The 15,404-nt window shown below is 41.3% G+C and overlaps 1 protein-coding gene across 3 annotated transcripts in view; it reads left to right on the top strand.

Annotated features, from left to right (window-relative positions):
* The window catches only part of SYNJ2 (synaptojanin 2), a 573,751-nt gene that overhangs the window by 490,880 nt on the left and 67,467 nt on the right, over positions 1–15,404 (top strand). The gene's annotated exons all lie outside the window — the stretch shown is intronic.

The raw sequence follows: 15,404 nt of genomic DNA, 5'->3' as shown, positions 1-15,404 counted from the left end.
TGTCATGCACCCAAACAGTGGTTTGCCCCCTCATATGGGGTATTGGCGTGAGCAGAAGAAATTGGACAACAAGTTTTGTGGTCCACTTTTTCCTGTTACCCTTGAGAAAATAAAAAAATTGGGTCTAAAGTAACATTTTTGTGAAAAAAGTTAAATGTTCATTTGGGTATTTTCTGTCATAAAGGCCCCTCAAAGTCACTTCAAATGTGATGTGGTCCCTAAAAAAATGGTTTTGTAAATGTTGTAAAAATGAGAAATCGCTGGTCAACTTTTAACCCTTATAACTTCCTAACAAAAAAAAATGTTGGTTCCAAAATTATGCTGATGTAAAGTAGACATGTGGGAAATGTTATTTAGTAACAATTTTGTGTGACATATCTCTATGATTTAAGGGCATGAAAGTTCAAAGTTTGAAAATTGCAAAATTTTTGCCAAATTTCCAATTTTTTCACAAAGTAACGCAAGTCATATCAAAGAAATTTTATAACTGTCATGAAGTATACAATATGTCACGAAAAAACAATCTCAGAATCAGTGGGATCCGTTGAAGAGTTCCACAGTTATTACTCCATAAAGTGACAGTGGTCAGAATTGTAAAAATTGGCCCGGTCATTAAAGTGCAAGCCATCCTCGGGGGTAAAGGGGTTAAAAAAGCCAGATGGTACACATCCTACCTGATCCAGCGTTTTTTTTCACTGCTTGAGAGCCTGTTTGTCAAGCTGTAGTTTTCATTGTTAACATTTTTGGGTACTGTAGGGTTTTATTCTCTCGGGTAGCCGCTTGGAACACAAAACCACAGGGCTTTTTTTATCACACACAGAATAGTGTTAATTTCCACTGGTTGTATAGTACTAAAAACCTAACCATAAACATAAAATCCCTAGCCTTGTCCTGGCACTAACTGAACAATATAGACCCTGGCTATTCAGACATGGCTGTGCTAGTCTCAGTTTGGTCACTCAAAACTGCTATCGTCCAGAGCAACCAGTGATGCTTGCAGTTTGGTGCACACGGCCTATGCAGTCTCTTCTCAGAGAGATTCAAGCTTGTCTCTCTCCAGCTCAACACAATCCCACTCGCCTCAGCTTCCCCAGCCGACTGACTAGTGAACACATGGCCTGGTTCTAGTCATAGCTATCCAGGTACATATAATCAAGACCCATAGTGATTTGATTTAACCCTAGCCTACCTGGCTTTCCTACAGTACTTATGAATTTTGGATTACATTTTATTCAATTTTTATGGTAGCAAGGCTGAAGAAAAAACAGCAATTCTGTCATTGTTTTTCATATTTTTTTTTTAGTTTACAGCATTCACTGTGCGGAACAAGTAATGATGTAGTTTTGTATTAAGGTTCAATATGATTATGACATTATCCAATTTCTATTTTTTGATCAACATATTCTCAGAGCCAGAACTCTTTCATTTTTCTGTTTACAGAGTTATAACAGGGATAATATTTTTGCGTAATGAGCTGTTTTTTGGTACCATTTTGGGATACATATGCCTTTTTGATCACTTGTTTTCCATTCTCCTCAGGAAGAATAAACTAAACAGCAATTCTAGCATTGTTTTCATATTTTTTTTATTCCTTTTACGGAGTTGCACTAACAAAACATTTTTAGAATATAGATTGATATAAGATGCAGCGATACCAAATGTATGTTTCTTCGGGCGTTTATTTTTTCCAAGTTAAACTATTTTTTAAATTAAGAACTGTGATTTACATTTTTTTAAACATTTAAACAAAAAACATATATATATATATATATATATATATATATATATATATATATATAAAACACATATATAAGTGTTTAAAAAAATAAATAAATATATATATATATATATACAGTACAGACCAAAAGTTTGGACACACCTTCTCATTTAAAGATTTTTCTCTATTTTCATGACTATGAAAATTGTACATTCACACTGAAGGCATCAAAACTATGAATTAACACATGTGGAATTATATAGTTAACAAAAAAGTTTGAAACAAATGAAAATATGTCTTATATTCTAGGTTCTTCAAAGTAGCCACCTTTTGCTTTGATGACTGCTTTGCACACTCTTGGCATTCTCTTGATGAGCTTCAAGAGGTAGTCACCATAAATGGTCTTCCAACAATCTTGAAGGAGTTCCCAGAGATGCATAGCACTTGTTGGCCCTTTTGCCTTCACTCTGCGGTCCAGCTCACCCCAAACCATCTCACCCCATCAGTCTACCTCTTGGTCAAATAGCCCTTACACAGCCTGGAGGTGTATTTGGGGTCATTGTCCTGTTGAAAAATAAATGATGGTCCAACTAAATGCAAATCGGATGGAATAGCATGCTGCTGCAAGATGCTGTGGTAGCCATGCTGGTTCAGTATGCCTTCAATTTTGAATAAATCCCCAACAGTGTCACCAGCAAAGCACCCCCACACCATCACACCTCCTCCTCCATGCTTCACGGTGGGAACCAGGCATGTAGAGCCCATCCGCTCACCTTTTCTGCATCGCACAAGGACACGGTGGTTGGAACCAAAGTCCAAATTTGGACTCATCAGACCAAAGTCTCCTCTTAACAGTAGTTGAAGAGATGTGTCTGCTGCTAGAACTGTGTGTGGCATTGACCTGGTCTCTAATCTGAGCTGCTGTTAACCTGCCATTTCTGAGGCTGGTGACTCGGATAAACTTATCCTCAGAAGCAGAGGTGACTCTTGGTCTTCCTCTCCTGAGGCCGTCCTCATGTGAGCCAGTTTCTTTGTAGCGCTTGATGGTTTTTGCTACTGCACTTGGGGACACTTTCAAAGTTTTCCCAATTTTTCGCACTGACTGACCTTCATTTCTTAAAGTAATGATGGCCACTCGTTTTTCTTTACTTAGCTGCTTTTTTCTTGCCATAATACAAATTCTAACAGTCTATTCAGTAGGACTATCAGCTATGTATCCACCAGACTTCTGCACAACACAACTGATGGTCCCAACCCCATTTATAAGGCAAGAAATCCCACTTATTAAACCTGACAGGGCACACCTGTGAAGTGAAAACCATTTCCGGTGACTACCTCTTGAAGCTCATCAAGAGAATGCCAAGAGTGTGCAAAGCAGTCATCAAAGCAAAAGGTGGCTACTTTGAAGAACCTAGAATATAAAACATATTTTCAGTTGTTTCACACTTTTTTGTTAAGTATATAATTCCACATGTGTTAATTCATCGTTTTGATGCCTTCAGTGTGAATGTACAATTTTCATAGTCATGAAAATACAGAAAAATCTTTAAATGAGAAGGTGTGTCCAAACTTTTGGTCTGTGCTGTATGTATATATATAAATATGTATATGTGGACGTGAACATTCGATCCTTTGTACTGCTTAGGTTATATGAGTTTGTCAACATTAGGCCATGTTCACACATTCAGTATTTGGGCAGTATATTACATCAGTATCTGTAAGCCAAATCCAGGAGTGTTTCCATTAGGCCTCGGTCCCACTATCAGAATTTGGTCAGTATTCGATCAGTATTTTTTCTCAGGAGTGGGAGCTAAAACCAGGTGAGGAACAATCAGAGAAAAGGTATAATAGAAACAAGTGCACCCATTTCTGAGAAAAAATACTGACCAAATACTGATAATGGGGCCTTGTCCTTATACTTTTCCTCTGATTGTTCCTTTCCTGATTTTTGCTTACAAATACTTATGTAAAATACTGACCAAACACTGAATGTGTGAACGTGGCCTTAAGCTCAGGCCTCTGTTTTTAACGTACCTGTTCTATCTGTGATTTTCACAGATAAAATATGTACCCATTATAGTCTATGGGGCTGTTCATATGCACATGTTGTTTTTTTTTTGTGAACCGTGTATCCTCAAAAAAATCACAGAGACGTTTCCGTTTTTAACCTGTGTCACAAATCAAAATTACCCATGCAAGTCTATTAGTCTGTGACAATCACAGTCCTGCAGCTGGCATCAGTATGCAGTCTGGGTTCTGTTCGTAATTAAAATTGTAATAGATAAGAGAAGCCTTTAAAATACATTAAAATCACTGATGAAACACTGATAGTAAGGCCAGGTTCCCACTTTCAGTATTTGGTCAGTAATTTACCACGATATATATGTAAGCCAAAACCAGGAGTGGATGATGAGAGGAGAACTATAATAGAAACATGTGCACCACTTCTGCATTTTTCAACCACTCCTGGAATTGACTTAAAAATTCTGATGTAAAATACTGACCAAATACTGAACGTGTGAATGTTGCCTAAAACTGCCACACTGATCAAACAATGATGAAACTCGAATCCAAAACATTGATGAAAAACGGTCTGTGTTACATATGAAAAGAATCACGGACGTCTGAATGTAACCTTATATAAACAGGCAGCCTAAGGCTTCTTTCACAAGTCCAGATATTTCCAGCACTGGAAAAAACAGTATTAGAGATGTCTGTGTGTCCTGGTGTGGCTTATGTGTGGCAACCGTATGCCGTATCATAATCACAAGTATCGGCGCTTGGGAATCAGCGGTACAGTTCGCGCTGTTCCCGGGTGCTGCAGGAATCTCGTTGTCCCCTGCTTGCGCTTAGATCAGCACGAGGGACAATGTTAAGAGTAGTATTCTGCTTCCGCTGTCTCCAAGTGTAAAAATAAGAATAAAATTAAAAAATCCTTATACTCACCTATCTGAAGTTGAAATAATCCATAGTGTCCCACGCTGTAATCTATTGTGGCGCCCCTGCGGGTTCAGTTGCTACAGAGATACTGCATCTCACCCAGAGGTGTGGTATCCCACTCTCAGGTAGGTAAGGATAGAGTACTGCCCAGGACCCACACACTTGCATCCATTGCACTCCACTTCAGAGGGAAGGGCGAGATTGCTCCTAAGGGAGAGCACAGTCCCTGGTCCCTGGCTGGAGGGTGGAACCATGTAGTGGGTGTGGGTGGAGGAAGTAGTTAGGGGAGCACTTCAGTAGGAGTATAAGAAAGCAGGGACAGCATCTAGAAGGGGGACAGTTGAGACCAGTCAGACAGAGGAGAAGGAGTGTGAGCAGGAGCTCTGCTCAGAGGAGCGAGCCTAGAGTGAGAGGCCCAGGAAGACTGGCAGGATGAGGAAGGGAGCAGAGGAAGGCTCCAAGAGAGACAGAGGGGATCCCAGGGGCACGGGAAGTGCGGACGCCACCCGTGCGCCCGAATCTGCAGGAACGTGGAGGGATCAGGCCACAAAGGGGACCGGCCCCTAACTAGTGCCGAACTACAAGGCTCAGCTAGAAACCGGAGGCTTCTGTACTTTCAGGGTGCAGTTGCTCACAACCGCAACTAAATCGCTAAAAAGGTAGCCGCATAGGATTCAGGGAACTGCAGGTTGCCTGACAAAATCCGAGGATACCAGCTTGGGACACTGGTTGCGAGGCGCTGGGCAGGAGGGTGAGAGCCAGCGCAGGAAAACGACCGAGGAAGGCACACAGAATGTGGTCCCGTTAAGTACTCTTGAATTACCTGAGGGATTGCTGAACCCCTTCCTTGGTGAACACAGGATGGCGTGGGCGGTCACCCTGGTACTGGTGACCTGGAGTCTGAGAACTGTGAGTAAATCTGAAGATTGCACCCCACAGTGTCCTAGAGTTATTATCTGCGCATCACCTGTACTACACTGCACAGCAACATCTACCAAATTATCATTTATACTGCTCTGGAGCTTAGCTCTACCTGTGGAGAGCTGAACCAACTCTGCTGCATCACCATCAGCTCCAGGGGATCTGCACAGCAGCGGCGGCTCCATATAGCCGCATACCACAGGTGGCGTCACGAACATTAAACTATAAAACCTATAATCCCCTTTTATTGACCGCCCTGGGTCACGGACCGGGTCCCTGCCACTGTGACATCCCTTGCACCGACCGGCCCGGCACCGAGAAACCGATGGTCCAAGGGGCGCTCATACTATCAGACTGGCATTTCTTCCTCATTATGCACGGTGGCTTGAGGCGACCGCACTCGCTGAGGAGCAGGGGTGAATAACTCTATGCACTGAGCAGGCCCCTGAACTGCGTTGAGCTCAGTGAGTGACAGGACACTGCTCAGTGAACTCAGCGCAGGTTAGGGGCCCACTTGCTGTAGCGAGTCATTCTTCTCTACTCCTCAGCATGTGCAGTCACCTCAACCACTGTGCACGCTGAGGCAGAAATGTCGGTCAGATGGATTACAGCGTGAGACACTTATTTAATCTTCGGACAGGTGAGTATAAGGATTTTTTTATTTTATTCTTATTTTTACACTAGGAGACAGTGGGAGCTGAATACTACTCCCAACATTGTCCCCTGCTCACGCTGATCTAAGCACAAGCAGGGGACAATGATGAGAGATTCCTACAGCACCCGGCGTTTGGGAACAGTCTGAACTGTACCGCTTATTCACGGGTGCCGGTATGTGTCACACTGATGACACTCGGATGTCATCAGTGTGCACGTGTGGGACATTTTGCTGCCCGTGCTGTGGGAAAAAAATGGACATGTCAGCATGTTTTGCCCACAGACACGCTGTTCATGAAAACACACTGACGTGCACAAACTCATTCATTTGAATGGGTCTACGTGTGTAAGTGTCTCCAGTACATGACAAAACTGGCACCACACGTACTAGAGACAAGGAGATGTGAATGAGGCCTAAGGGAATGTGTTCATGAAAGTTTTCTTACCATTTTTAACTGATGTAAAGTTTCCAAGTGGAAATTACTTTAAAATATGCTCTTTTTGGGGGGTATGTTCACAGAGTTTTTGTTTTCATGAGTTTTGCAGCAGAAACTGTCAAATCAATACTCATGGTTTTAAAACTCTGAGGTTTTTGGAGAGTTTCTGCTCTAAAAACTCAATGCGAACACACCCTTTTTTGGAGAATCTTTTTGTTTCTAAATTGTTGCCTGAAGCTGTTTTGAATAATTTTTGAAGGGTTTTAAAATAGTTTTTTTTCCAGACGATTTTTTTAAGCCTTTTGATTGAACAGTGCCTAATTTGGAGCATTGTTTATTAGCAGTTGCTTTATAGAAATTACATCCATTTTCATTTCTTCTACCAGATACACTGCTCAAAAAAATAAAGGGAACACTCAAATAATACATCCTAGATCTGAATGAATGAAATATTCTCATTGAATACTTTGTTCTGTACAAAGTTGAATGTGCTGACAACAAAATCACACAAAAATCATCAATGGAAATCAAATGTATTAACCAATGGAGGCCTGGATTTGGAGTCACCCCAAAATTTAAGTGGAAAAACACACTACAGGCTGATCCAACTTTTATGTAATGTCCTTAAAACAAGTCAAAATGAGGCTCAGTATTGTGTGTGGCCTCCACGTGCCTGTGTGATCTCCCTACAATGCCTGGGCATGCTCCTGATGAGGTTGCGGATGGTCTCCTATGGGATCTCCTCCCAGACCTGGTCTAAAGCATCCATCAACTCCTGGACAGTCTGTGGTGCAACGTGACGTTGGTGGATGGAACGAGACATGATGTTCCAGATGTGCTCAATCGGATTCAGGTCTGGGAAACAGGCGAGCCAGTCCATAGCTTCAATGCCTTCATCTTGCAGGAACTGCTGACACACTCCAGCCACATGAGGTCTGGCATTGTCCTGCATTAGGAGGAACTCGGGGCCAACCGCACCAGCATATGGTCTCACAAGGGGTCTGAGGATCTTATCTCGGTACCTAATGGCAGTCAGGCTACCTCTGGCGAGCACATGGGGGGCTGTGTGGCCCTCCAAAGAAATGCCACCCCACACCATTACTGACCCACTGCCAAACCGGTCATGCTGAAGGATGTTTCAGGCAGCAGATCGCTCTCCACGGCGTCACCAGACTCTGTCACGTCTATCACGTGCTCAGTGTGAACCTGCTTTCATCTGTGAAGAGCTCAGCACGCCAGTGGCGACTTTGCCAATCCTGGTGTTCTGTGGCAAATGCCCAGCATCCTGCACGGTGTTTGGCTGTGAGCACAACCCCCATCTGTGGACGTCGGGCCCTCATACCACCCTCGTGGAGTCGGTTTCTAACCGTCTGTGCAGACACATACACATTTGTGGCCTGCTGGAGGTCCTTTGCAGGGCTCTGGAAGTGCTCCTCCTGTTCCTCCTTGCGCAAAGGCGGAGGTAGCGGTCCTGCTGCTGGGTTGTTGCCCTCCTACGGCCCTCTCCACGTCTCCTGGTGTACTGGCCTGTCTCCTGGTAGCGCCTCCAGCCTCTGGACACTACGCAGGCAGACGCAGCAAACCTTCCTGCCACAGCTTGCATTGATGTGCCATCCTGGATGAGCTGCACTACCTGAGCAACTTCTGTGGGTTGTACAGTCCGTCTCATGCTACCACGAGTGTGAAAGCACAACCAACATTCAAAAGTGACTAAAACATCAGCCAGAAAGCATTGGTACTGCAGAACCACTCCTTTATTGAGGGTGTGTTGATAATTGCCAATTTCCATCTATTGTCTATTCCATTTGCACAACAGCATGTGAAATTGATTGTCAATCAGTTTGATTTCACAGAAGTTTAATTTATTTTGAGTTATATTCTGTTGTTTAAATATTCCCTTTATTTTTTTGAGCAGTGTATTTTGCAAAACTTGCAGGATTGAATCCTGTTTGAAAGGATTCATGACACAGACACAACATGTGATGACTACCATCAGTTTGTAGCTCTAGATGCAGTTACCCATTTAAAATCTAAAAATAATAATAAAACTATGCCTAAGACCGCTTTCACAAGTCCGGATATTTCCGGTACCAGAGATATCTGTGCCCGTGTGTCCGTGTGTGTTTTACATGTGGCATCAGTGTGCGGCACTTTTGCCGCATCTGGATCACACGTACCGACGCCTGGGAATCAGCACTACAGGTATTATCCCCAGCTTCTCTGCAGCAGCGGTCACATGTATGACAGCGGGGGACACCTAGTAGAGGTGAGTATAAATATTTTATTATTTTATTCTTAATTTTACAGGTGGGGACACCGAGAGTACACTACTACTACCCTCATCATGGTCCCTGCTGGTGCTGATCACAGCGCCGGCAGGTAACCATGATGAGGGCAGCGTTCAGCACCGGCGCCTGGGAACAGCGACATTCCCAGGCGCCGGTACATATCATACCGTGGAGCACACGGACACACAGTCCGCAAAAACACACTGAGGTGTGCACAGACCCATTCATTTGAATGCGTCTGGGTGTGTCTCTGTCAACAGTACGTGTGGAAACTGTCATCACCCGTACCAGAGACACTGACGTGTGATAGAGCCCTAAAGCTGTGTGGCAGTGATAAAATCGTTCTACTGTGTAACCTGTTTTGTGAAAATATCAGCCTCAGTTTTTCACCCCATAACTGCTTAAAGTGTAGTGTAAGGGCTTATTCAGATGTCATTTTTTCGTGTGCGAGTTTTCTCCATGTTTTTCATGGATATCTCTCATACTTATGGATGGTCCGCAAATCATGTTATGTGAACAGCCCCATAGACTAAGTGGTCTGTGAAAAATCTCCTGGACATGTTGGTTGTTGATCCAAGTGTTGGATTAAACTTGGCAATGAAAGTCTGTGGGTCCGTGAAAAAATTGGATGCCATCAGAATGCTGTCCGTTTTTCATTGACTGCTAGATAGGATAAGATAGAGAAACATTTTTTTTCTCATCAGAGAAAAACTGACGACACTCGACACTCCGATAAAAAAAAGAATAATGAAACTTGGACTGATTTTCTCATGTGAGAAAATAACTGATGTGTGCATGAGCCCTAAAGCTTACAGAGGGATGACAAATTCATTACGTGTATTACTGGATAGAGGTTTTGCAAAGAAGTAAGTAGGCACTTATTGTATAATTCTAAGGCTAAGTTTACACAAGGATACAGAAAATCGTCCGGTTTTCTTCTGTCATTGTCATCCGTTAGGCATCTATTTTTGTACGTCATCAAGTAAATAAAATTTTATAAACTGTTTCTTATGGTAATATAAGTGTACCTGTAAAAATCAGATGCTATACGGTTGATTCATATGATATGCTTTTTTTTTTGTGAACCCATAGACTTAAATAAGCAAGTCTCATACGAAATATGTAGTCTGTGTAAAAAAAAAAGAAAAGGTAATTTGAACAACCCTATCCTTTATAACATTGATCTGAATGCAGTCAGTTTTTTCATGGACAGCACTTGGACCGAAAATGCAGTGTGAATGGTAGCGTAAGTGAATTCCAGCAGGTTGCATCTACCATACAGTACAATAAAACGATAACTGAATTCCTGCTATTTAAGAAAAAAAGACAAAAAATGACACTTTTATGTTGATTCATTAGTTCACTTACATAAAACATCATAGAAATACTTATTTGATGGTAGATAAATTATTATATCTGTTACAGGGCGCTATTGCATATATTAATTATTAAGGTCAGGCTTGACTATTAATAACCAATATCCGGCTAATACCTCACCTATTACGTACTCTGATTCCTTTGCAATATAACTATACTAATGGCGACTAACTGAGACAAAACCACGTTATCAATAAAAGGTATTTATTACACACGTCTACAGTTAATACACTACTAATTACCACACTAACACGAATATAACAATAATAATAATAGCACATAATATGGACATACAATTAACCCCACAATAACCAATTTATACTTCCCACCCACTTAGCTAAACAATCATACATACAATAGTTTTAGCCCACCCGCCTATCACTACACTATCCCTATGACAATATTAGTAGTGATACTTAGTCACTTGATGGAGTGGATGATCCTGGGCTGTGGTACTTGGTGTGGCTGAAGATCCTGCTTGAGGGAGAAGCTTATGGTGCAGGAGGTAGTATAGAGGGTGCTGCAGTCAGGGGGACACTGAGGGCATGTGGGGTGCAGGAGGGGGCTGTGAAGGGACTCAGAGGGGATATGGCAGGGTTGAGGAACACAGACCTGGTACTAATGCTCCAAGCTAGCAGACAGCTACACATTAATAAGCCCACGGGCCACATGTGGTTGCCAAGACACAGGTTGGGGACCCCTGTTCTAGTGAATTTTCTAACTACCTACTTTTATAAAGTTGGCCAATTTCATTGATGTCATTTGTGCCCTAGTTTAGTGTCATGTGGGTAAGTGTCTTGGTATTCTGCATAACTGGGGGCTACATTTCTGTGTTCAGCTACTGACAGTGATTGTCAATTCTTAAAGACATTCTGGAGCTGAGATGTGTATTACTTATGTTTACTGTTTCTAATGTAAATACCTCTTACTTAAAGAGGACCTTTGCCGTATTTTTTTTTAATTTAAACTCAGCAATTCCTACAATTGCCCCTGCTCCACTTATTTTGGAACAGTTTTAATTTTTCTTCCCTGCCCCTCCATTACAAAATGATGCCCCTGACATTAAAGGTGTCAATTTTTTCTTCAACCGACTGGGCATATGCCACAGCACTATAGGGATTTGATTTTTTCCCCTGATGCTGGCCAATCAAAACACAGCCAAGCGCACAAGGAAGTTCTGTGGTGTACCCCCAATTGGTTGAAGAGTAAATGTGTACCTTTATTACCAGAGGGTATAACTTTGGAACGCAGAGCCACAAAAGAGAAACTGTTCCAAAATCAATGGAGCAGCAACAATTGGAAAAGGTCCTCTGTTTAAATAATAAAATCCAGTGAAAGGTAATTTCTAAATAAATTAATAGTGGTATACCTATGACTAAAATCATACACATGCGTTAGTGAAGCCACACTAACTGGCTCATATATCTTACCACCACCCCCGACCCCCCCACAAAAATTCACTCCATCTGTAAAGTGGCTGCAAAAAGAGGGACGCTGGACGAAATAATTTTTTTCTTTCATCTTCTGATGAAGCCCAATTTGCATGTTCTTGTATTCACTGAGCACAAGTTCTAGGACGTCTGGAAGCTAGCCCCTGTTCTGTTGGTGTCAAAGGTTGTGAATAGAAGTTTATTATCTTTTTCCTCCATCTGTGGCCATAAAATTGGATGGAATTGCAGCTTTTGAGTTGGGAGGCGGGGGTAGGGTGTGGAGAAGTTTATGGGCATCTGGGTATCAGGTCACTGCACAAATAGTGAATATGAGCTATGTAGCTTCTGTTATAACTAGATCCATGATGATTGTGCAGTATGGTTGGATGCAGAAGTTTGTACACATTGTATCATTGCTAGAGCTAAACCACAACTTGGACCTTATGATCTTTCTTGACATACGATTTCTCATATGGTGGACACAGTTGTATGCACTTAAAGAGTAGCCATCGTTTTAATTTTTTTCCCATAAATCAATAGTACACATGAAAATAAGAAAATTTTTAATGCCATATATTTTGGACTATAAGATGCACTTTTTAGCCAGAAAAACTTGCTAAAATGTGTTTGCGTCTTATAGTCCTGAGGCAGTTTTCTGTGATGGAGGAAACTCGCAGACTCAGTGTCCTTCCTGATCACAGAACTGCTTTCTCTCCTCTTGTCGCACGCTGATCTATGTGATTGGTGCAGAACTGGAGAGGAAGCTACCGGGACCTGTACAGAGGCTGCACATCCTGAGCCACCTTCTACCCAATTAGTGCAAGGACTTTTCAGGTCCTGAACTCAGTCGCATGCTTGGAAGGAACTGCAAGATGTGGTAATGTATAATGTGTGTCTATAAATGTGCAATGCAGCACAGCTGCGTGTGTCTATATGTGCATGTAGCAGAGCTGTGTGTTAAGTTTTTTTTAATGGAAAAAGACACCGGTTTTGCATTGATACACATTGTTAAATAAAAAAAAACTGTCTTCTACACTACCCCAGCAAGAATTGAAAAAAGAAAGTGTGCTGCTGGATTTATTTAAAAAATATATGAATCATTTATTTAATCTTCATTAAAATTCCATGTGCATGTCCGGGAAAAGCGTTAAAAAATTTATTTATTAATTGTTTTACTGCTTTTCCCTGATATGCACATGGAATTTTAATGAAGATTAAATAAATCATTCATATTTTTTTTATTAAATCCAGCAGCACACTTTCTATTTTCATATTTACTTGCTGAAGTTGACAAGTTTTCACTGTGGATTTCAAGACTGCTGAGCATATGTATAGAACTGGTATTAGTGAGGATATTTTTCATATTTAACCAGCAAGAACTGTTTATCCAGCCGCACAGCCTATCTCTAAAGTGTTTTTTTTACTACTGGTGTATATGTGCATTTGTAGAAAACCTGTGTGTATGTATATGAGGTATAGGTGCTTCTCACAAAATTACAATACCCTCAAAAATTCAATTTATTTCAGTTCTTCAATACAAAAAGTGAAACTCATATATTACAGTATATAGAATCATTACAAACAGAGAGATCTATTTCAAGTGTTTATTTCTATTAATGTTGATGATTATGGCTTACAGCCAATGAAAACACAAAAGTCATTATCTCGGTAAATTAGAATACTTTATAACAGCTTGAAAAATGTTTTTAAAATCTGAAATGTTGGCCTACTGAAATATGTGTTCAGTAAGTGCACTGAGTACTTGGTCGGGGCTCCTTTTGTATCAATTACTGCATCAATGCAGCGTGGCATGGAGGCGATCAGCCTGTGGCACTGCTGAGGTGTTATGGAAGCCCAGGTTGCTTTGATAGCAGCCTTCAGCTCGTCTGCATTGTTGGGTCTGGTGTCTCTCATCTTCCTCTTGACAATACCCCATAGATTCTCTATAATAGATTCTCTATGGGGTTAAGGTCAGGCGAGTTTGCTGGACAATCAAGCACAATGATACTGTTGTTTTTAAACCAGATATTGGTACTTTTGGCAATGTGGACAGGTGCTAAGTCCTGCTGGAGAATGAAATTTCCATCTCCAAAAAGCTTGTCGGCAGAGGGAAGCATGAAGTGCTCTAAAATTTCCTGGTAGACGGCTGCACTGACTTTGGTCTTGATAAAACACAGTGGACTTGCACCAGCAGATGACATGGCTCCCCAACCCATCACTGATTGTGGAAACTTCACACTAGACCTCAAGCAGGTTGGATTGTGGCCTCTCCACTCTTCCTCCAGACTCTGGGATCTTGATTTCCAAAAGAAATGCAAAATTTACTTTCATCTGAAAACAACACCTTAGACCACTGAGCAACAGTCCAGGTCTTTTTCTCCTTGGCCCAGGTAAGATGCTTCTGGCGATGTCTATTGGTCATGAGTGGCTTGACACAAGGAATGCGACACTTATAGTCCATGTCCTGGATACGTCTGTGTGTGGTGGCTCTTGAAGCAATGACTCCAGCAGCAGTCCACTACTTGTGAATCTCCCCCAAATTTTTGAATGGTCTTTTCTTAACAATCCTTTCAAGGCTGCGGTTATCTTGGTTGCTTGTGCCCCTTTTTCTACCTCACTTTTTCCTTCCACTAAACTTTCCATTAATATGCTTGGATACAGCACTCTGTGAACAGCCAGCTTCTTTAGCAATGACCTTTTGTGGCTTACCCTCCATGTGGAGTGTGTCAATGACTGCCTTCTGGACATCTGTCAGGTCAGCAGTCTTCCCCATGGTTGTGGAGCCTACTGAAACAGACTATGGGACCTTTTTAAATGATTAGGAAGCCTTTGCAGGTGTTTTTTTTGTTAATTATTCTAATTTACTGAGATAAAGACTTATGTGTTTTCATTGGCTGTAAGCCATAAGCATCAACATTAACAGAAATGAACACTTGAAATAGATCTCTTTGTTTGTAATGACTCCTATATAATATGAGTTTCACTTTTTGTATTGAAGAACTGAAATAAATAAATTTTTTGATGATATTCTCATTTTTTGAGAAGCACCTGTATATGTGCATATGTTGTGTGTGTATAATATAAACTGCAAAAAAACACTAACAATAGATTTGTTACATCCCTATTCTACCCTAATGCATTAGTGATAATGACCCCTCCACTTTGCACCACCAGGAAAAATTGAATTAATAGGAAAAATATTTTTCCTATTTTCTGCTGTCTAAACCTCGGCTACATTTTATGGTAAGGTGCATTTTGTAGTCAAAAAAATACATATCATATTAAAGAAATCTACTTATTTTACTCCCTTGGATTGATCATTCTTTTTCAATTCACTGGTAAAATCTGTCTTCAGTGAATACAGATTTTCCCATTACTGGGATAGAAGATGACAGTTGGTGCTTTGGTGAGTTTTTGACATTGCAAAATTTCCGCACTTGCGTTTCTATCTGCTTTGTTTAACATGCGTTTTTATCGCGTTTTTGATGATGCGTTTTTAGTCTGTTTGGTGGGTCATGCTTTAAATAAAGCTGCTTTGTTTTAACTTCCTGGTATTTGACAGGCGCGGATTGCATGCATTCTTTACCTGCGGATTTTCCGCATCTAATGAAAGTCTATAGGGAAATTCAGCACAAAACTC

Source organism: Phyllobates terribilis, unplaced genomic scaffold (assembly GCF_046119375.1).
Source record: "Phyllobates terribilis strain yellow unplaced genomic scaffold, ASM4611937v1 Scaffold_3__8_contigs__length_932513732, whole genome shotgun sequence".
NCBI classification, from domain to species: domain Eukaryota; kingdom Metazoa; phylum Chordata; class Amphibia; order Anura; family Dendrobatidae; genus Phyllobates; species Phyllobates terribilis.
This window is presented reverse-complemented; position numbering and strand designations above follow the sequence as displayed.